The sequence below is a fragment of the Haemorhous mexicanus genome, chromosome 2 (genome assembly GCF_027477595.1).
Source record: "Haemorhous mexicanus isolate bHaeMex1 chromosome 2, bHaeMex1.pri, whole genome shotgun sequence".
Taxonomy (NCBI): Eukaryota; Metazoa; Chordata; class Aves; order Passeriformes; family Fringillidae; genus Haemorhous; species Haemorhous mexicanus.
Window position 1 is genome coordinate 104,094,916 of NC_082342.1, and position 23,321 is coordinate 104,118,236.

General features: G+C 41.3%; 1 long non-coding RNA gene across 4 annotated transcripts in view; it reads right to left on the reverse strand.

Moving 5' to 3' along the window:
• Positions 1-23,321, reverse strand: part of LOC132323935 (uncharacterized) — a 55,364-nt gene that overhangs the window by 7,902 nt on the left and 24,141 nt on the right. For 2 of the 4 annotated variants that reach the window (XR_009485474.1, XR_009485472.1), the window contains one exon: positions 15,366-15,540. This is a non-coding gene — a long non-coding RNA (uncharacterized LOC132323935). Of the gene's footprint in view, positions 1-15,365; positions 15,541-20,620; positions 22,783-23,321 lie in introns of those variants that run through there. The other 2 variants (XR_009485475.1, XR_009485473.1) reach the window with 1 other exon arrangement.

Sequence of the window (23,321 nt, forward strand, 5' to 3'; positions counted from 1 at the left end):
AAAATACAGATAACCTCATTCTCATTCCTAGTTCTCCTTTACTTCCACTAATGGAAAAGTAGCATTAGCTACAGAAAAATCCTTTCTTGCTCCACATGGTCTCACTCATGTCCATGCTAATCTAGACTTTGGTCAGAAACAATGGATGCAATATTTCTTATTGCAAAATCTGTGAAGTGCTGGTACAGAGTCAGGCATGGTTGAGCTGCTGACAGGCAGAAAAACAATGCTGCAGTGTCTCCTCTCTCATGGGACTGGCTTACAAGTAGCTCTAGGCAGAGTTAATGGGGGGACTGTGCCAGCCCTCTTCACTTCTTCTTCCCTCTGATAAGCCTGCACCATGCAGTTGCAGTAGCTACCTACTCACTTAACACACTGCTTCATCCGTTTCTTCTCCTTTTCCGTGCCTCTCACTGCCTTTCATCTCTCACCACATGTTGAGATCACTAGGTCACTGAGAGAAGGATTGATATTTATTTTGTGTTCATAACATCTATTTTGTGAACTGTTAAATGGCATCTGTAGGCACTTTCAAAAAAGAACCAAGCAAGCAATATAATGCCTTATGAGCAATCACTGTGGCAGTGTTAAGATGTATTTGCCCAATCAAACAAAATTATGCTTTCAGACCAAATGCAATTCCCTCTGCAATGTGAGGGGTGGTAAATCAAAGTAAGAGGAGATAAGTATTTCAACTTAGCTAATCTTTCTGACTCAAAAAATTAAAGTCTGCTCAGCTCATAGTACAATTGCTGGAAATTATTCATGTCGCTTTCTATCTCTTAATTTTTTTTACCACTGAAATGGATTGAGAGCAGCCCTAAGTAGAAGGACATGGGGTTATCAGTTGAAGAAAAGCTCAACATCAGGTAGCAATGCATGGTTGCAACCCAGGTAGCCAAAAATATCCTGAGCTTCATCAAAAGGAATGTGGCCAGCAGGTCGGGGGAGGTGGCTCTGCACATCTACTCTGCCCTTGTGACACACTGCCTGCAGTGCTGCTTCCAGTTCTGGGGTCCCTGACACAGGAAGGACCTGGACCTGCTGGAGAGAGTCCAGAGGAGGGACACAAAGATGCTCAGAGGGCTGGAACACCTCTCCTATGAGAACAGCCTGAGAGAGTTGGGGTTATTCAGCCTGAAGAAGAGAAGGCTCTGGGGATATCTCATATCAGCCTTCAGATTCCTAAAGGGGTTTTAATAAAAAAGATAAAGAGAGACTTTTTACAAAGGCCTGTAATGACAGGACAAGGGGCAACAGAGATAAACTGAAAGGGGGTAGACTTAGATTAGATATTAGGTAGATTTTTTTTTTTACAGTGAGGATGGACAGACACAAGAACAGATTGCCCAGAGAAGTTGTGGATGCCCCATCTCTGGAAGTGTTCAAGGCCAGGTTAGATGGAGCTTTGAGCAAACTGGTTCAGTTAAAGGTGTCCTGCCAATGGCAAGGGGGTTGGAATTAGGTGATCTCCAAGGTCTCTTCCAATTCACACCATTTTATGAGTCTGTGTATGAAATACCACGGATCACGGTACAGTCTGCAAGAATGAAAGCTCAGTCACATTGAGCTGGTACACAGACTTCTTACTCTGGGAATTAAAACATATAATTACCAGATTAATCTTAATAAAACATGCCTTTATGCCTTTCAAGACCTAACCAAGATCTGGAACTCGGCTCTAATATTTAAGGAAGCAGTGGGTAAGCCATTTTAAATCTTGAAATCATGAAGATCTTTCAAATCACCGAGAAATTGAATGCCTTTGTTCATGTTAGTAACTTAATATAAAATTTAGGATTGATTTATGTTGTTGTTGTTGTTTAATTTGATAGTAAAGTTACATTTAGGACAATGTAAACTGGGAAAATTCACAGGCATGCCAAATTTCATATCTGTGAAGGCAGCTGTAGCAAGAGAATGTCTTTAGACTAAAACACAGGTTTGGCACCCATATTTCCTAATACTTCAAGCAACTAGATCCAAAACATCAACTTTGAGAACACTGTGACTGATTACATTTATGACAATGGCTGCAAATATGCAAAGAGAATAAAAAACATTGATGAGCACACTTCTCTATTTTTCTATGACTATTCAAAAATGCAAAAATGTGGAGACAGTGAAAAAGATGTATCACCAATATTTTAAGTGATATCTTTAGCATATATATGTTCAATAGAGTAAAGTGACTGTCCACTCAGTGAACCTGCTTTAAATCTTGTACTGCAGTGATCTACACAAACACACTCTAAAACCACAGTCTGTAGTCATCACCTTTTTAAATGACAGGCATTCTGAGAGGGAGAGAGAGGGCATTCATTCTCTAGTCAAGCAAAGCACTTCAAAAAGGTAAAAATATTTATTTGATTCACTAGGATTTAAATGTTTTTCCAGGAGAACAGTTTCCAATGACTGTTCTCAATTTGCAGAAATGGGACTGTCATTCAGGGTTTGCCTGTGATTTTGATTGTATCTGCAACAGGGATCAGGAAGTAAAAGACTTCTAGTAAAAACACAGATATCCTTGGCTAGCCAGTTGCCCTACAGACCTTGTGATAGTTTTATATCTGGTTGTTGCTATCCAGACGGTTTTTTGTTCAGATGTCAGCATCTGTTATTTTCCCACACGAGCACACATTAAACTTCTCTTCTTACAATATTTAAATAAAACCTTTTGCCTTTCAGAGCTTTCTCACAGTTGGTGCCCAGATACACACAAAATATCAGGTGAAGCTGAAGACTGCGCTCTGAAGTCTCTGACAGTATTTATCAAGGTCTTCCAGGTCAGCAGATTTCAGAGCTTCTCTTTCTTTGCCAAATTAAGGATCTGGTCACAATGGTTCATAACCAATTACCACTCATCAGTTAAGTCATACCTTTTAGGTAATGGCAGTTGATATGAATGGATTTAATCTAAGTTCTGCCCCTTGGGTGTTATCCCTGAAGACTTCAGTAAGAACTTGACAGACCTATTAGTTAACAGTGCACTCATGGTTTCTTAATATAATTTTGGGTTATTAATAAATGAACCGTGTAAATCACATGCAATACAGTGATGAGCTGGCCTCAAATCAAATAAGTATGAAGGTCAAGAAAAGAATGTGAATAAGCTCCAGGGTTTTGTAGGTTTTGGTTGTATATGCTTTCTCTTATGCTTTGACACACCTGAATATTTCATACCAGCACTGGCAGGGATGTCTCTATCAGCATGGAAAAAGCTAGGAATCAGCTAGGAATATTTCCCTAGCTCAGAGAACAGCTAAAAATGAATCCTGGTCAACCTGCAGAAATGTCATTATAAGAAACCACCATTTTCTTCTTTCCAGATTGCAAAGGATTCATTGTGTATGCGACCACTTGGGCTTGAAGGAGATCCAAGAGCTCTCTCCTTGTGTTATTTGCTCAGCCTAGGGCTGACAACCTAAAAAAACATGGAGTTGGAGACATTGTACTCTTCAGTCATGCAAAGCAAAACAAAAAAAACAAACAAAAAAAAAGTCCATAAACACCTGTTTCAAAGGGGAATAGCATCTTCATATATAGCAGCTTACAGATCTACCAGGCATGCCAGTAGTGAGCAACAGGCTAAAAGACGGAAACTGAAAAATAAAACCATAGAAGTAAAAAAAGAAACGAAGGAAAAAAATCAAAGAAATTAGGTACAGACTGTGGATTATCAGACAAATTACAACAAAGGCTCCTAGGATTATCACAAGTACAGCAGAAGAAACAGTTGGAGCTCTGAAGAGGTCTCCTGGTGGAGGCTAGCTCTGAGAAGGGTCTGTCCTCCACAAGAGGAAGGCAGCAGCACTGCAAGGGGGGCTGCTGGCTCCCAAAAAGCCTCGTGCCCAGGAGGCTGCCTGCACCCTGGTGCTCCTTTGCACTGAAAGATCTCTTGTGGTGGGAACAGATTGAGAAGCCAAAAAGGGAATGTTACAGGAGTGTGAAAAATGGGAGCACCTGCACCAGTCCCAGGCAAAGGTAAGCCACAGCAGGTAGAAGCAGGAATGTAGGCTGCTCTTGTGTCAACACTTGTTTTCCCTGAATGCATCATCTAACAAATATTTTCCTGGAGTCTGTCTGTTACTCTGTTCTGTCTGGGCATCTTCAGAGCACACAAGTGCAGCTGCTGAGTGTGACTCAGAGCTGCCAACACGATTCAAGTCAGCACCAAGAAACATCAGCAGAGGTCATGGGAGGGAGGGTCATCCCATGAGAGTGATGTCCCCAGCAAGGCCATAACCCCAGGGAGCTCAGGGCATACCTGAGACATCACTAGCTAGGACAAGCCCATATGTATTGAAAGAATCTCTCTTTAGTCTCAAACCATTCATATGGCTATTTCACCAGGATAAAAAAATCTCAGCTTTTCTTCCCTTTTTCTGGGATTTTGGCTTGTGGAGGAGGGTTTGTAGCTTTTTTGGAGAGCAGTGATGAATAACTGGGTTGGTAGCAAAAGCACTGAGTTCCTATACTGTCTTTAGCTTGCTTGTTCCTCTGTATTTCCAAAGTGATCAACAAATTAGAGCACAAAAGACACCATTATTCACCCAGTCCTAACAAAATAATTGCTTAGCAGAGTTGTGCATGAGGCTTCAGAGTCCCCAGCAGTTGCAGAGCATGGAAAGAGAGAAAGAGGGAAAGATAAGGTTGCAGGGGAACTCTAACCCAATAACCCAGACATTTTGCAGGCAGTAAATTCTTAAGTATCACCATAGTAATTGACATCACAAATGCTCCAAACTGAATATATTGATTGCCAAGGTCAGCATTTTAGGCAGCAGCAGCAGACATCCTCATCCATTAGCCCTGAAATATTGATTTCAATCAGGAAAATAGAAACCAGAAAAAGAAAAATACTCAAGCAATAAAAAGATCTTTCTCTATCTTTGTCTCCCAGACATGGGAACAGACATTCTATTCAGAGTATATCAGTATTTACAGGATTGCTGGAGACCCATATGGATTTCCTGTTCCTCAGCCTATTAAACATGCACTCATATTCAAAATGGTTAAAAAAAATCACTTCAAATATGAAACCAGATAACAGACAAGAGCATAGCTTTAGCTTTACCATGCTTGATAGAGCAGGATGGATCTCAAAACTGCAAGTTTTCTTCTTAAAAGAATTAGAGAAGGTACAAAGTGTTTTTCAAATGAAACGTGGTATGTCCCAAAGGCTTAATTATATAGCAAACAGTAACCACTAAGAAAGTCTCCTAAGGCTAGAAACTCCCATTAAAATTACTTTCTCAATGATTATTGCTTCATCTTTTTAAGTGGTATTACTTCAAATGAAAAACAGTGCAGTTAAACACAAATAACTAGATTTTATAAAACTGGACAGAAGTAAAAAAATTTCCCAAACACTTAAACAATTCATAAAATGTATTTTTTTAGGACAAAAATAACAGTCAATGCTTTTCTGGCTAGATGTGTGACCAAATGTTATTCAATGCAATGTCATTGGGTGAAACCATGTTGTAGAAAGATGCTTTCTGAAGTTGGCTTTAATTATTTTCCAAATCCATATGTAGCAGGGAAAAGCAAGCAAAATTCTCACAATAACTGACTTCCATGAGCATGTTTTGGTCTTATTTTAATAAGTTTCCTTGTTCCCTGCTAGAAATACTTAATTTTTGCTTCTTTTCCATCACATGACAAATTTTCAGAAGAAATGTAGTGAGGCTAGAATGAAGCTGAGAAAACTGACTGCTAGATGCATATGGGTTCAGTAGCCAAAGGCAGGTGGACAAAGTACACCATGTGCACTTAAGAAGCTGGCACCTGCATGGATAGAGCCATGCAGCAAAAGCTGCAGCTCTCCTTGCTACAGCAAGCACTGCACAACTGAAAAGTGATGGTTTTATCTCAGAAAACTTGAAACACACGGCAAAACACAGCACAGCTGGAAGCAAAATTGCTGCCTTTCAGTGCAAGGGCACAGTAAAAGAAAAGGTAGCACAGTTGGTAGCTAAATAAAGTAACACTGAGATTGACTTGACTATTTTTGGTCCCAGCATTTGTGTCTGTGAACTATCTGCTGGAACCAGAACAATATACACACAGCATGTTTTCTTTTTACTCTGTTCCAACCACAAAATTAGTCCTGCTTCAACATGTGGTCTACTGTTGCATTACATCTTGGAAACTTTAGTTCTAATAAGTCTTAAATCTACGTTGTCTCTTTCTTCCTGTACGTTTCCACTATGTCTTAGCAGACTGCACGTGCACAATGCAGATATAGCTCTTTCCTAGAGAAGAACACAACAACTCAGTATGATCACAACTTGGACAGCAGCAGAGGGAGGAAATTTCTGCCAAGAACACCAGGGAAAAGCACCATGGGAACCATTAGGTTTACGCAGAGGAAAAACACATCGTTAATGCGAATGACCAGCTCAATAAAACACTGAAACATATTCCTTTATCAGTTTGTTCCCTTGGGAAAGTGAAGGAATGAAGTCATTCACTTAGACTTATATAAGCTGTTCTAAGGCTTCCAGTCTATCTGAATCTGTCTTAAGAAATTACTTGTTTGGAAAGAGGGAGGGAGGAAAAGGGAGGAAGAGGGGGAAAGTAGAGGAGACTTAACTAAATCCTGGGTTTTTTCAGAGGATATCAAACTTCAACATAATGGTGTAAACAGAATAAATTGCAGAAGTTGAGTATGAGGACAGGCACAAATGGCTCAGTGTCTGCTCTACCTGTGCTCCAAAGGAGCCAGGTGCAAGTAGATGTGCTCTGCATAGTCCCAGTGCCCACACATACAGGTAGCTGAGAGCAGGGGTGGAAGAACCACACTCATTGATGTACCAAGGCCCAGTGGCAGCTGGTAGCAAACTGCAGTGACTGGCACAGGCATGGAGAGAGCAGGGAAGCTTTAGCCTGGGCCATGAACAAAATTTATTCCATCCTTACTGAGGGCCGGGCTCACCTACTGGAGAGCAGTGCCCACATCATCAGAACAGGACCTAAAGGGGTGGGAAATTACTGAAACCTTTAATTTCAACAGTCTTTAGGACAGACTTTTCCATAGAAAAGATGATTTTTTTTCTGGTCTTTAGCATTCACAGCCTATACACTGGCTCTCAGCAGTGAGACAACTACCTACCACTCTGGTTAAATTGACCATGGAATAGTGGTAATTTTTCAAAAGTGATTTTTAAGAAAGAACTTGAAAATGAAGAGTGATGGATCAGTAATAAAAGCAGGATGGCTACCTTACAACATTCATCCCTACTGTGAGCAAACTGAAAAGAGCAATAGAAAACTGCTAACCACTATAGCTGGCCTATATGTTAAATTCAAAAGAGAAGCCCCTCAATATGCAATACAACAAGTGTCTGTATTATTATGTAATCTCTGTTATGTGTTGATTCCCAGTGCAACTGGCAGCACTCAGTACAAAGAAATCAGGCCTGCTTCTCGCACATAGGGTCAGCAGTTTCTGTCTTCCCTTCTCTCCAATTCTCCTAAATTAGATAAAGCCATCCAAAGTTATTGTTGTTTCCAATTTATCCTGCCTGCCATGGGCCAAATACTCCTATGAAAATCATCCATTCTGCTCTCACTCCATTTTTACAGAAGACATTTAGGTGATTTTAGTTATACTTTTCAAATGTATATCTTCATAAAGGAGAGCAAAATATCATCCACTGTATAGAAATTCCAGTTAACAACAGACAGAACCTAGCTGCCCTCTTTTATTAAAATATCTGCAAAACATCAAGCTTAGCAGTTCAGCATGGGTGGAAAAAAATCTTACAAGGCAATTTATGAGTTCTTCTATGTCTTCAGAAAAAAAAATATGAGATTTTAACTACTTCTTATTTCTCAGGGAGTCAGTTTAGATAAATATAGCCATCAGCAGTATTTGCAAGTGAGACAAGTAACCAATTATTAAACAGTCAATACCTTTAAATTTAAGGAATTTTCTTCAAGACAAGAGAACATTCACTTCTCTGGAGAAATTGGCTTAAACAGAAATCTCAAATTTATCAATATATTTAATTATTTCTACCTCTGACTGCAAGGTATCTAGAATTAGTGGAGCCCATAGCCTAATTTCATTGGGTGCATATTACCTAAATTTTCAAGGACAGGCATATAAAACTTGATTATTTTTGTGCACATCCCAGCAGGCTGAAAACCCCAGAAATATTGTCTCTACTCTCCACTGCATTCCTGACTGGTTAAAGGCCAGGGCTGACTGAAGAGGGCTCTTTTGCCCTCTTACATCCTGCTCTAAACCAAACATTATCCAACAACATAAAACCCTTTTGTACATAAAAAATAGGGAAAAAATTAATTGAAGTAGAGTGAATGACAAATATTGGAACTGAATGAAATCAAAATCTAACACTCAATCTATGTAGCTGCAAGTTGATCTGCTCCTGGGGTGGACTTGGAAGAACAGCTTTTGAGAAAGACTCCTGCGGAGATTCAAGGACACTTGAGGAATATACAAGTGCTGGAGGAAAGAGCTGAGCAGAAAGCACTCCTAGTAACCACAGATTTAGCTCTTCAGATGTACAAATAAGAACAAAACATTCTAGACTGGGCTCCTGCCTGCTAAAAGAGAGGGTTTTCTATCATGTTTTGCACAGAGCTAGATTTTTATGTCAGCAGTCATGTATAATGCACATCCTCTATAGATATTAGGAAATGTCTGTCCTTTTGGCAGTCATTATGGACTCTGGCTTTTTGCTTCTAGTTTAGGAAAATGCTAAGCACATATTGAAAAAAAAAAAATAACTTGGGAAGCAAAATATTTTTTCAGACATTCAACGACAAACAAACCATGATTCAAATCCAAACACGTTTACACCAGTTACAACATATATAGACATGGATATTGATTCCTAAACTCTTATTCCCTAGACCAGACTGTTGAGACTAAAGAGACTACATGGGGAATGTTTAACCTAAACCCTTTAAAGGACCAGTTCCAGCTGTGGCAGCACCTAAGCAAAAATGTAATCATAACCAGGCTGTTATTCATGGAAAACAGAGAGCCCTGTCCTGTCATTAAACATGGAAAACCACTGTAGATGCAGAATAAGCAATTCTCTTCCCTTGTGCAGATGTGTCATTTGTCAGCCAGATCCAGGAGCAGCTTAGTACTGTGATCTAGTACCACTTTCACAGCTAAAACAGAGCAGGAGTTGAAAACTACCCCAAACAAATAGAAAAGGTACTTGAAGTATTGGATGACAATTCATGTCTAGCCGTGGGATTTCTCTGCTGACCCACTCAGACCAACATAAATAATTTCTTTCCATGAGTATAATGTCACTGCACATCAAACACATACTGTGGCTGCAGGAACCAGGCCAGTTCTTTCCTCATTGCCCTTTTGCATCAATCCCATTAGCTCCCCAGCACATCAGGTCTCTAGTGCAGGAGATGAGTATTTGTTCATTACCACGAGCCTTTGTCCACCCTCCCTGACAGACTGGGATTTTGTGGTCTCTGGGAATATTTCTGTTTGCTAATCCATTTTGGATTGCCTCTCTTTTGTTTTACATCTAAATATGATACTCCCGTGGAAATTGGATTAGTAGGAAAATACCTTTTTATAAAGGAATTAAATAATTCCAGTCTTTATTGCTTAGAAAATGAGAAAGCCACAGAAACAAAGACATTGGTTATGTACTATTAAGGGGTTTATAGTGCAATAATCATCTACAAATGAATGCTTTATTATGTCAAATTTTAAAAAGGTGGCAATTAAAATTTTAACAAGCGCTGCACTACAGAGTGTTGAACACAAACAGCAGAAAATTGTGTTCTGTCCCCACATAAAATTGTGACAGTTCATGTGACATGCTAGGAATATATTTCTAAATCAACAACATAAGCTATAGTACCTGACCCAGAATCTGGAATGACTCTTTCTGAGGTATTTGGCTCTTAGGTAAGACTTTAACCCAACTAATTAGCTGTCAAACAACTACACTGCTGTTTTTGTTTACTATACTATGTTAAATTGATATTGAAAAAAATGCAAACAAAAATCAACATGTCAAAAGAGCTAACGGTCAACAAGTATGTTAATCCCATACTAGCAAAATAAATCACCTCTAGTGTAAGCAGGTGAGTTTGAAACATCTTTGTATGAGAGGGTGGTAGAATTTTATCCATTAAATATAAATACAGATACCCATCTGGTCACAATATATTATGCAGTCTTTGCAGTAGCACTAGTATTGCGTACTGGCCATTCTGCTATCCTTCAAAATAAATTCCTTTCTCTTTTATTTCCAATTTCCTTCTTCAGGCAAACATAGGCTTCCTCTGATCTGAAGAGCACTGCTGGCAAGCTCTGTGCTTTCCCCAGCTTTGCTTCTAAACACCTGCAATTCAAGTTATGACAAACTGCACCTACAAATTCTCCACAATCTCCACAGCTCCAAGAATCTCATCAGCAAAAAGACAGAGAAAATATTTTAGGAAACTGGAGAGAAAAAAAAAACCAAAATGTTCTGCAGGGAAATCAAGGCTCAGAGCCTGATGTGAAAAGGGTTTCAGCAGTTGTCATAATGAACAGCACAACACCCAGCACTCAGGTGCCTGGCCCTGGGAGCAGCAGCTTCTGTGGTGAGTCAGATGTTTATTGTTTGACACAACAGGACAAGCATGAGGAACGTGATTCAGCTGTGAAGACTGTGTTAACAGTTTTTAATTAGATTTTCTTTTTCCAAACAATCTCTTTGCATGCTGGTGCAAGGAAAAGATAAAGCTGTCTTTCTATTTTTTTTTTCCTACAAGATTGAAAGCATTTCTCCTGGAAAGGCATGGAATTCAATATTTCTGAGCATCACAAGTGAGCTATACTTCTACATTAATTAAATGCAAGATTATAGCACCAGCCTTGTTCTTTTTCTCTGGTATCACCCACTCAGTTGCAGGGTTAGAAGAGGAGCTCACAAACCCAGGTCACTCACAGTGTGCCTGCTGGCACCAGACCCCCCCCTGCTACTCGAGGTGTGAGCCATCTCTGTGCTTGTGGCACCCCACTGCCTGTCAGGAGAAGTAACTAACATCTGAAAGGCAGTGGATAAAGATTTGCAGGGCTCTTTACTGCTGTGCTGAATGAGATGGCTGGCACAGCCCTGCACCACATGACAAAATGAAAGAAAATATCATTGTTAGATATCATTGTGGAGATTTGAAGATCATACCATGCATGAAGTTATGAAAGATGTGTGAGCCATCTCCAAATCTATGCATCCTGAATTGCTTTGATTTAAGAGCTGCTTAAATAAATACTAATATCAGCAAATTATTTTTAATTGATTTTAAGTTTCTTTGAGAGAAAAAAAAAGTATTTGCAAACAGATGGTAATGAACTTCATTTTAAGCAACAGCTTGATTCAGTGCTTCAGATTTTGACCTCCTAACTCACATGGGCTGTCACTCCACAGCACAAAGGCTGTGCCCTCAAGGCTCCTGTGGTGCAGAGCAGTAAGGTTATTCCAAGAAAATTCCCTCCCTGACCCAACTTACCATGCATCAGTGCAGTCTGCAGAATGTCCCTGATACATGTAAAGCAGATTCCTTTCTGAGGAAATATAACCTGAACTTCTACTCCAGATATCTATTTGTATGTAGGTTCCTGCAGCCCCCGATGGGACTCTGAGGTCTGGACAAAGAAGTGAGGCACTTCACCACTCAATCTTGTAGCATTTATCAAACGTGCACAGATCTAAGAAAGGTCTCAAACCATGAGAACCCTCCTGCAATGACTCTGATACTGCATAAAGTAGCATGTGTTTTCTATTTTCTGATGACTGACAGTCCTCACATCTCCTCTACTGCCCCTTCCCTCCCCAAGAATTAAAGTGGATGGCAATCTTTATCTAATGTAGAGCCCTCATCCCTTTGCTGAACCCCTTTGTTTCTCCTAATGTTCTTTTTTGTTTTTCTGCTTTCTATTTCTTCCTTCTATAATAATGGCAAGTTTCAGCATCCCTGAAAATGCAAGCACAGCCTAACTCCAAGATTCAATGTAAATCTGCACTGTAAGTGCACCAAAAGTCTCTTGAGCAGCTGCACAAACCTGTGCCAGACCCAGAAGGCTGTTAAGCTGCAAGAGGATTGGCAATCCATGCCACAATAAATTAGGTAATAAAGCAGCTCTCCTAAACCTCTGTTATACCACCTCTCCTCTACCCCCTGCAGCAGGCAGGGCCATTCCATTCCCAATTTTGGCATAGAGATCCAAGCACCCCATACCCTGACTCACTCCTATGGCACCACAACCCTTATTAGCACAGAGTTTGCTGCTCCTTGGCTGCAGTCTGCTCTTAAATTTGAGGGCAACTCAGAAAATTAGAAATAAGGCGGTTTGAGCCATTGCTTCTTCAAATCTCTCTTAGAGAGGCAGCAGATTTCTGAGGAAATAGCAGTACAGATTCTGAAACCATTTGGATCAACATCAGATTAGGAATATGTCAGCAGCACAGATAAAAAAGATAACTAGGGCTCCCAGAGATCAGCTTTAAAAAAGTAATTAATTTTGTTCAGGGTAAATAAGAAAATTCACAAGAATTTTTCCTTATGGCACTGGAGGTAAAAAAAGACATCTGCCTTATGAAATTTGAATCTCCACCACAGTTTGCAAAATTATATATTATACAAATACATTAGTCAGGAGAGTTCTGTGTATTCTTTGATTTCTTGACCATTCTTACGTGCCAAAAACATAATTTTTTTCAAAAATATAGAAGTGTTGACAGGATGTATAAGGTGCTCCTAATGAGATAACAAGAGCTCAAAAGTGAAGAAAAGATGGAGAATTGAAATGAAATAGCCAAGAGTGTTCATGTGAGTCATGCATGCTCTCGTATACATCTCCCGATCCCTTTGGCAACAGATTGAAAAATTGAAACTTGAAGGCATCTAGCAACTCATCTAAGCTAAACAAACAACAGCAGAGAACATGATCTCTCCTCCTCTTTTCTCACATTAATCTGATTTACTGCATCCTGTTACAGATAAACAGCAGCTAAGGTGCAGATAATTGTTCCTAATAAACCTGAGATTTTTTTCTTATGGTTTTGGCTACGAAAATATGTTAAGCCAGACTTGAGACTTGTTTTAATTCCCCTGAGAGCAAGTGAGGACGAGGAGTTGTTCTCGGATTTTGTGGGAACAGCGAGGTTGAGATTTGCAGATGGTGCCATGTTCCCTCTTCAGCCCCCCAGCAGTAATCACCCTTGCCAGTGCCCTGTCCCCTCCTGCAGGCCTGGCTGGATATCCTGCAGCTGCCACCCCATCCCCTCCTGAGGCTGGGCACAGGCTGCAGAGCTGTTCATACACACAGGCTGTTCCTAATTAGCCATTGCAGCCTAATGGGGAGGCAATGAAAGCCTCCACTGACTCCTTCTGCAGGATGCTACTGGTGAGGGGAAGGAGGTTAAGGGTCTGCCCTGGGAGGGCATGCAGAGTGCTCAGGCCTTGAAAGTGTCCTGTTAGATTACTGTTTGTTTGTTTGTTAAGTATCAAACTAAAGGGAATAATAAAACAAAAAATAACAAAAATAGTGGAGTAAGAATAATAAGCCAGCACATGCCCTGACATCATGGGCTAATGTGAACAGTTCTTGAAAAAACTGCTTTCACCCTGATCTCTGTAGCTGCCCCTTTTCCCACCAGATCTCCCCCCAGGTGCCCTGTGCTGTGGCACCAGGTCTCCTTTCAGCTGGGCTGAGCCCAGGCTGCTGCAGCAGCCCTGCCTGGCCCTTTGCCTCTCAGTGGGGCACGGGGCTGCTCTCAGCACACCTGCAGCTTCCCTGTGTGATGCTCTGGTTTGCCCCAGCAGACCCAGACGATTTAATCATTTCCACAAGAACTTTTTGTTTCATTTCCATGATTTCCTCCACTTGATGGAAGACAGGGATGATTGCTGCTAATGTTAACATGTCACTGGGGCCTGATGTTACAAATCCTTCCTTACACATAATGTTACGCTTCAGCAGCAGTCCTTAGATGAATAATGAAAATTTAACCAAGTAAAGGAATTACAAGCTCAGGCCCATAGTGAGATTTATAAACACAGTAAATGCCTTAGATTTTCTACACTGAGCCTCCTGTTATTTTTTTTGCCATGGAAATACTGAGATCGCATGAGCCAGGGCAAACACAGGTCACAAAGATTAATATACAGATTTATCATGTCTACAGTACACAACTGTACATGCTGTATGATCCAAAAAATAGTGAAACCTAAGATGAAAGTACACACAATAAGGGAATTTTGGTAGTTTAAACGCTCTGCTTCATTTTACAATGTTCCGTTACCCCACAAATAACATAGCTGTCATAACAAATAGAAACAGTGATAGAAACTGAGGAAAGCTGGATGGTGTGCAAGACTGTGGACACAGCTCCAGTGTTCAGATCTGAATTTACTTTAAACTTCATATTTCTTGGATTGCTCAACCCTGGCCAGGGCTGCTACAGTATTTCTCAATTTACAAACCTAGTGTGTATCAAATAACATATAGTAAAATGTAACATTGCATTGACCTGAGCTCAGTTGCTTAAGGCCATATATGGCTTTTACAGATGAACTTTGGTAGTTGGGTTTCTATCTGGAAGACTTGCACAGACCTCAGGAGTTTCTCAAATACCTTTAAAAAGCAAAAAGGGAAGAATAACGTGACCTGCCATTTGCTGGTTGGATGCTGTCCATCACATCTGCAATGAGTGATCTCAGGCTCAGTGCAGCTGCTGTCAGCTTGGCAGCACTGCCACTTGTTCAGTGTGTTTAGAGCAGTAGTATCCCATTTTCAGTGGTTAGGATCAGAAGATGATAGGTTAAAAGAGGCTGGGAGAAACCCAGTTCACCCTCCTGCCCAAAGGGGCAGCGCTGGCATCGGACCAGGCTGCTCAGGGCTTGGACCAGTAAGGCCTAGAAACCCTCCAGGGATGGAGGCAGCACAGCCCCTCAGGGTGACCTGAGTGACCTCCTCATGGGGAAGGTTTCTCCCTACACTCAGCCTGAACCTCTCTCATTCCAACTTGGGGCCATTGCTTCTTGCCCTCCCATCCTATAGCATTGTGAGAAGTCCCACTCCATCTCTTCCATCTCTTCACCACCCTTTGGTGGTGTTGGGGACTGTTAAGTACCCCAAAGCCATCTGTTTTCCCAGCTGACCCAGACCAGCTTCCCCAGTCTCTCCTCATGGGGCAAGTGCTCCAGCCCTACCACTCTGGGAGCCCCACCCTGAGCTCCCTCCAGCTTGTCCATATCTTTCCTGTGCCAGGTCCTAAAACTGGACTCAGTATTTGGATGTGGCGTGAGGAGTGCCACACAGAGGGGAACAATCCCTTCCCTTGACCTTTGAGCCATACCCCTGGTCACACAGTTCAGAAGCTGCTGGCTGCCTTTGCTGTCAGAGCACACCTCAGTGGTGTTCAGCTGGGTGCCCACTGTGACCTCAGGGCTGCACTGCAGAGCTGCTCCCTGGCCCCATCCTCTGACAGCGTCGTTGAGGGGGATCATCATTTCCAGGTGCCAAGAAAGTATCTGCAGAAAGGAAAAATGCTTCAGAACCTTTTGGGTATATAATTTTAACTATTTCTGTGAACAAAGAATGAAGATGTTTTTGCCAAGTTTAAAAAAAAAATCTAGCAACATTTTCTTCAAGCAACAGTAATTCCCTAGTCTCTGGGATTCAGGGAATGCATTTTGCCATCTTCTGGGGGAGAGAAAAAAAAAAACCTTAATTGTAACAAAGCTGTCTATGAAGAATTGCAGGCTGCAGAAAGTTGAAGGGTAACATGATTGAAATGCCAGAATGCTTTTGGCAGAACAAGCTGTATCATGAAACAAAAATGTGTCATTGGAACTTGAGCTCCTGCACAGCTCTGCAGAAAAGCCTCACTGGTCTGTACCACTGTAGCAAGGCAATCCCTCCTCATCATTCTCACCACAGCACTGCGAAGTGCTGCAACCTGGGCAAAACCTAATCCAATCCATCCCTTGAAGAAATGTGGATCTGAAACTTGGGTTTGGAAGGGCATAGTTCAGGTTTCCTCATTTTCACATCAACTAGATTTGTCTTGCGTAGAAATTATATGTTTCTTCTGCTTTCTATCATTTCAGGTGCCTGAGGGCTCCTGATTCCCTGCAGCACCCACTTCAATGGTAATTCAGCCACAAGACATCATATTTTATTTATTCTTGAACATAATCATGGGTGTGCTTGCAGAGATTTGAGTGTGATTGGAGAGAGGAAAACATCTAAATCTGAGAGGAAATTGGCTGGGCATTGGCCAAAGCTGGTCCAGCCAGCTGGAACAGAGGGACATCTGCCCAATATCAGCAGAAATAATGCAGATCACAGAAACTAGACCTCTGGTGTCAGGAGCTCACACGTGCTTCAGGGATTGCTGTGAACAGCTCAACTCAAGAGGGACAGATGCATCTGGCTGAGGCTGTTGGCTTTGCTCAGGGGAACAGAACATTACCCTGTGTATTTAGACCCTGTGAACATTCATTTACGATGCTGGGAAATGTGCACAGATTATCCTAGGGGTCTTCTTCTAGAATTACTTCGTGACTTCCGCTGTGTGTATACCCTGCTTACATTGAAATGTTTGAGTAGCCAATCCAAGCTCTCAAAAGTTAGGAAATGCCAAAATTCATGCAACTCTCATTCACCTCTCTCATGCTTGGGGTCATGTTGTTTTACTGCCTACACATCAACCAAAGCACTAATTAGTTCAAGCTATGCAAATTGTTTTTAAAAGCTAAAAAGCCTAGTTTGCAATTTAAAATGGGATCCAGATGCCCTCATCACTTCAAGGGAAGAAAAAAAGGCATTAAGTGGTAACTGGATTTTTGTGTTACATGGCACCCATCCAGGCTGAACTTGCACATAAAAATAAACCTCATGAGTTCATTGTTCTGAACTTACAGCCAAATGTCCTGTTTGTCTTCTGTTGATTTTAAATGTTTTGTGACTAAGTTATATAAAACATACTTTTCAAAAAAAACCCAGTAACAGTAACTAGAGATATATAAATAATACAGTTATTTGTTTCTTTGCATGCTTCTAGACATTGCACAACCTCTGGATGATCTGATATAATTAATGTGAAAATAGCCTAAATATTCACTTATTTCTCTGTTCCCATAGAAACTCTGACAGCAATGATTCATACCTAAGAATTATTAAGTCCCTGACCATGCAATTTGTACTGTTCTTCTCCAGAAGGCTCCAATAGCTCACACATTGTACTGCAGAGAAAGCTTACCTAAAGGACAGATTATCTATTTTTGTTTGTCAGCTTCACTTTCTCGGAAATGCACAGCCTTGTTTTTTCACCATGGGGGATTTGAAAAAAAAACCTTAGCAGAAAAAACCCTAATCACAACTAGTGTGCTCTGCCATGGAGAGGAGAGGAAAGAACTGGATTTCCTGTGCCAAACTGAAGTATGTGGGCTGAATGTAACCCTGCTCTAAGTGGGGAGGGACCCTGCAGCCTAGCACAGCAACCATCTCAGACACCAGCTGGGACAGACTGAGGGGGTAGGGCCCTGACAGCCTCTCTCCTGACTCAGGCTGGTCTTTGCCTGGCTTTTTGTACTCTGCACAGCTAGAGTGTCTTCCCCAGAACAGCTGGGAAAATGAAAACAGCAACTGACAGAAAAGTGTCAAATAAAAAAATGGACCCCTCAGCGCCAGTCTGGACACACGTCCTGTCTATGTAATTAACCCTTCATATTCAACATTTCTCTGGAATTTGGACTTTAAATGTTGATAGTACTCTGGTGTTAAAGCACTTGCTGGGAGAAGTTACCTAAGAAAGCCTGCTCTGTCCCATGGCACAATTGCTGAGGGACATCACTTACCTCCTCGGCAGCACAGTGCTTGCTGAAGGAAACACAGTGAATGGCTTCAAAGGAAACACACTGAATAGCTTCTCTGGCAGGAAGAGGTGAGGTGGGTGCAGTTCATGAGGGTTTTTCACCCTCAGAATTAAAATGCAGGAGCAGAAAAAGATACATCAACTGTGCTATTGCAGTCATTTTCCACTATAAGCATGGCTGGGTCAGTAGTGCACAATGCACAGTTGAACTGAACAACTATTTTTGCTCCCAAGGCTTATCAAGTTTATGCAAAAAACACCCACAGCTGCTACCTGCCAAGTGGTTATCAATCTGTTGTGCAGTGCTGAAGATCAGCTCTGCCACTGACAATCATAAAGAAATACCCAGAAGGTTAAAATGGTTCCTAGGCTGCATGGACAAGTCAAGAATCACAAAAACAGTTACACTCGAGAGTAATCTGGAACTTGGGTGATGGAAAAGAAAGTCACATGGGGTAAAGTAATTGCTTTCCAGGACAGAAAATAAATACTGTCCTTCCATCATAGAGCAATTCAGAAGTCCTGCTGCAACACCATCAAATAAAAAGACTGTACCCACAGAAACTTCAAAAGTTCAATTTTTAAATGAAAGCAAAATAATATTCAATCATATAAAAGAGAGAAATAAAACAAAACAAAACAAAACAAACTTTTAAATTTGGTAATGATGTTCATTTAAGTAACACTACATTTAAGCATTTTTTATCAACATTAAAGTATATTTTTGGCTAGAGAGTTGTGGGAATAAATGATTAGTAAAACATACTTACATTTATAGATGCATAAGAAAATTAATCTATTTTATAATAGAAAATAAAATTATATATATGCAGGGACCTCTCCCACTTCAATATCTGTAAATGCAGTTTGGTTGGCAGCTCTCAGTTACCACAGTGGCCCACAAGTTCTGGTGGGATTGTGCCATGAGTAACCACCAGCAGGGCAAGGGATGGAGGGCAAGAGTCAAGGAGCACCTCTGGAGTTCATGAATGACCAAGAGACTGAGAGCACACCAAGCACAATGAGTGCCTAACGAGTGCTTGAGCTGTGCACATTTGGTCAGACCAGTAAAAAACACCTGGTAAGAAGTATCCTCGAGATCAAGAGCAGAACTGGAGTATCCTCAAGTATCCTCAAGATCAAGAGCAGGAGTCAGTGAGCTCCATTAAGCTTTCAAATGATATACAGAACTGCTTTGGAGTAGATTTTGCTCTTGCTATTATTAGCCCTTACTTATATACCATTTGGGTGTACAAGTTAATTTACAATAGGTAGACTTTTTCAAACACACATCATTCCCACCACACAGCACAGGGAGCCCAGGAGAGGTGGCAGTCTCAGTACAGCAAAAATAACTCAAGAAGGCACTACATGGGCTCTGTGATACACGATCAGACCGTGCTGCTCACGGCAGCAGATTGCATGGGTCAGGCAGAAGGAAAGTGTTTTCACTCAATGACCAATTGCAGAAAGGGAAGGCCCCTTGGGTGTGAGCCTGATGAATAAGTAAAGGTAATGTCCGAGTTGGAAGTGTAATTTAAAGCATTAACACTGTAATTTCAGTATCAAGAGTATAATTTAAAGTCCTTGTGGACTGCAAGCATTGCTTTTGGAAACCTAGACTAAGTGGAGGGTCAGTTACCAGCAAGGAATATCCAACCCAGATCAAACGTCTGCTTAATTACGTGGTGTGTTGATGTGGCAGTTTCTAGTGTGCCTCAGAAATCCAAAGTGAGGGTGTTTGAGACACAGGATAACAGTTACTGTAGGCTGAAAATACAGAGCTTTTTGTCTGAAATTTAGGCTGCTTGGCTATATCTACTGGAGTATATCTATTACAGTGTCAAGGTGTGTTCCTAGTGCTCAAAACTGAATCATGTGTATTGTTAATTTATTAGAACAGTTACTGGCAAGCCTTCAGAACACCCCACTATCACAATCCACAGGTGTGGTTTGGGAGTTAGCAGAGCCTTGAGACTATTCCCAGCTGCTGCCTTCCTGCAGCCACTCTGTGCTGGTGGGAGAGAGAAGGTGATACTGTGGGTGGAGGTGGCTAATCCCTGCCAGCTGCTAAAAACAGTCCTGGCTGTGTTCAGGCCACCACTGGGGATGTAGCCCTTGCATCTTGTGAAGGACGAGCCAGCTGGGAAGAACTGGAGTCAGATCAAGTTTCATTTCAGGGTTTATTTTGCCACGACTGATTTTTCAGGGAGCCAAATCTCTAAGGAAGAATAGGCTCCATCTCTTCAGTTTGGACTGATACATCTACCACTGGCAGTCAATACATTGATCATTTGGAGTTTAATTAAGTTAAGATGGTTGGACATAATGATGCCACAGAAATGGTTAGGACTTAATGACTATTAGTCAGACACAGGGAAGTACGCAGAAGATGGTGTGGCCACACCTTTTTGCATCCAGCCTAGATCTGACTAATACAGGACAAAATACAACATATTAATGCAATCACTGAGAGAAGTCCATCACGAAACTGCTCACAGGATGCCCATCTCTTGTAGGAATAGCACTTGGTATGGCCAGTCACCATGTTCAGCATGTCTCATGGGGTGGACACACAGTGTCCCTTCATGCGTTTCTAGTTCCTGTGACTCAGCAGGATTTGATTGTGAGAGCCTGAGAAATCCCAAGCTCAGCCCACACAAGACAGAGATGCTGCTGACAGGCTTGGAAAAGAGCTCAGAGCTGTCAGGGTTTGCACTGACCAGCTAACCAAGATTGTGCATCTTCACTCTGTTCATGGTTTACAGACTTTTGTTGGTTTTTATAGCAACAGATACTTTTAGTGTCACTTTTAGTCTCACCAGTGCTTTCTCACCTCTGCTCGGTCAAAAACCTACAGGCTTTCTTTTAAGGTGTGGAACTTGCTAATGATGCCCAGGCTGTAGCTATCTCAAAAGAAGGTCACTGCAGTACTTATGGCAGAGGAGGAAATACACATTGTGTTAAAACTATCTGAAGATGGAAACTTACAACTGGTTGATGATAGATGTCTTATTAGAAGCAGGAAACCAGTGATCTGCAAGAGAGACCAATTACCTTTTCATATAAATTACTGCCTCCCTCTCCATCCATGCTGCAGAAAGCTGAGCTATAGATTTCAGACTGCAGGAAGTAAGGGAGACTGACTGGCAGGCTATGATGATGGAATTCAACCTGGTGCTTTATGCAAAATCAGCTACATCCATACATACAAGTCTGCAGACCTTCAGAACATATGATTTAAAAAATTTGGATAGAGATTGGGGAAAAAAAAAGGAAAAGTATCTAAGGAGGATGGGTTATTCTACCTGATTATCACTAGGGATTTTTAGGGTTCATCTTTGTAAGCTGCTGTGTTTGTTTTAGAACCAAGCACAAGTCTTTAGGGGTAAGAAAAAAACTTTAAATGATAGCAAAGATTAGAACAGGTTTGGGTTTCTGAGGGGTTGATTTTTTTTTTTAATTTTGTTTAAATACAGTGGACAGCAATAAGAACTGGGGCTATACTAGAGGCCATACCAGACTGAAATCAGGCAAGGCTAGCAGCTTCTCAATGTTTCCTTCATTTTTGTTAAGAAACCTTGTCAAATCTCCTTGAAAGAAAGATATCAGTGACTTCAGAGCACCAGATGGTTTGAGCTAGATAGACAGATGACAGAATCACAGACTATGCTGAGTTGGAAGGGAATCACAAGTCCAGCTCCTGACCCTGCACAGGACCATCCCCAAGAGTCACAATGTGTGCCCAAAAGTACACACACACACACACACAAATGGCAAAGCTACAGTACTCTCACAGCGTCTCACACTCCAGCAAACCAACCCTCAAGCAAGAGGCTCTGAGGTTGCTGAAAGCTGTCAGGATACCTGACCCCCACTTCAGTGGCTGGGCATCCCTCAGATGCAAAGGCTCAACTCTTAGCTTGGTGTATGAAAGGTGGAAGGGGACAATCCAAACGTATATCTGTGCATGGGGACTAGGCACAGCTTCAGGACAAACCATAAAACAATGAAGAAAGAGCTGTTTTAAAAATTAACTTTGCATTGGCTCATTTTAATTTGTTCATCTCATTCTTTCCTTCATTTTTTCTGATCAGTAGTGATTAGATACATAAAATATTTTTGGGCTAGAACTGCTAACCAGCTTGCCAAACAGATTTGGATGAAGCCTTTTCAGGCACATTGTAAATATAGAATTACTACTAATAAGCCACAGAAATTAATTTTAGGATCCCTTTCCTCTTGCCATCCCTTTCACTTCACGCAGCAGCAAGACACGCCATGCTTGCTGTCCTCATAGCCAGCAGCTGCAAGCAGCAGGGGACTTCCCGTGGAAGTCCCCTGTACAAGGCACACAGGACATTTCTGAGGCTGGGGCAGTTACAAGCAGCTCCCTGGGGCAGCCACAGGGGTTATTGGATTTTCCAGAGCATGGCAGAGGAGCATTACCACAACTGGGTCACTGTGCCACTGGTGACCACAAAAAGTAAAATATGGCAATTTAGTAAATTATCTGTAATCCAGGATAAACAAAAACACATTTTCACTTAGCATATTCCCTGAAGTCTCTAATTGCTCCTTTCCAACTTTTTACTAGAATAAACACTTTTGTTATTAATGTAAAGGAAGCAATCTGTCTTTGAGTGCACTTTTTTGTTTTCTTTCAAAGGCTGTCCACAGGGAGGAATTAGCATGATCCTGAGCTAAATGGTGCCTTCATCTGCATCAGTGCAGCCCCGCTAATTTCAGAAGCCTTCAATTTCCCCGCCTCCCCCATGTGGGAAGGCTGGAATAAATTATTAAAAGTGTCATCCCTCCTCTTTCCTTTCCACTGGTGTGAGAGAAATGGGTCTTGAAGTGAACAGGCCACGTGGTCTCTTCTGGAGCTGTAATACTGTGAAAAGAATGGAAGGAAAAAGTTGGAAAAACACTCATGGATGGGGGGCATGTAAATTAGAATCTGGGAGTCAGGAAGCACTCACTGGATATCACAAACTTTGTCTCCTATGGGCTTTTTTCCCCTCCAATGCACAGAGACAGTAACAATGGTCAGTAATTCAATTAAGGTGTTGCAGACGACTGAGAGCAGGAGTCTTTGACTTCAAAAGCAAAGAAGGACAGCATTGCTATATGTCTTTTTAGGTGATCAGTGGAGCAGCTCACACAGCCCAGATTGCCTATGGATGGGGTGGGGATCACAGGCTCAGGAGCAAAGCTAGCCGCCTTAAGATCAATATGCTAATTAAAACATTAAGATATCTTGTGTCCTTCATGTAATAGTTCCCAATTTACCCCTATTGCTGCACAGTCTGTTGAATTCTATGTAAAATATTTTAAGGCCAGTTTCTGATTATTTACTAATACGTTGTAATTTGAAAAAAAACCCAAAACTGCTAATATGCTTACATTGGGCTTTAGGTTATTAACAATTAA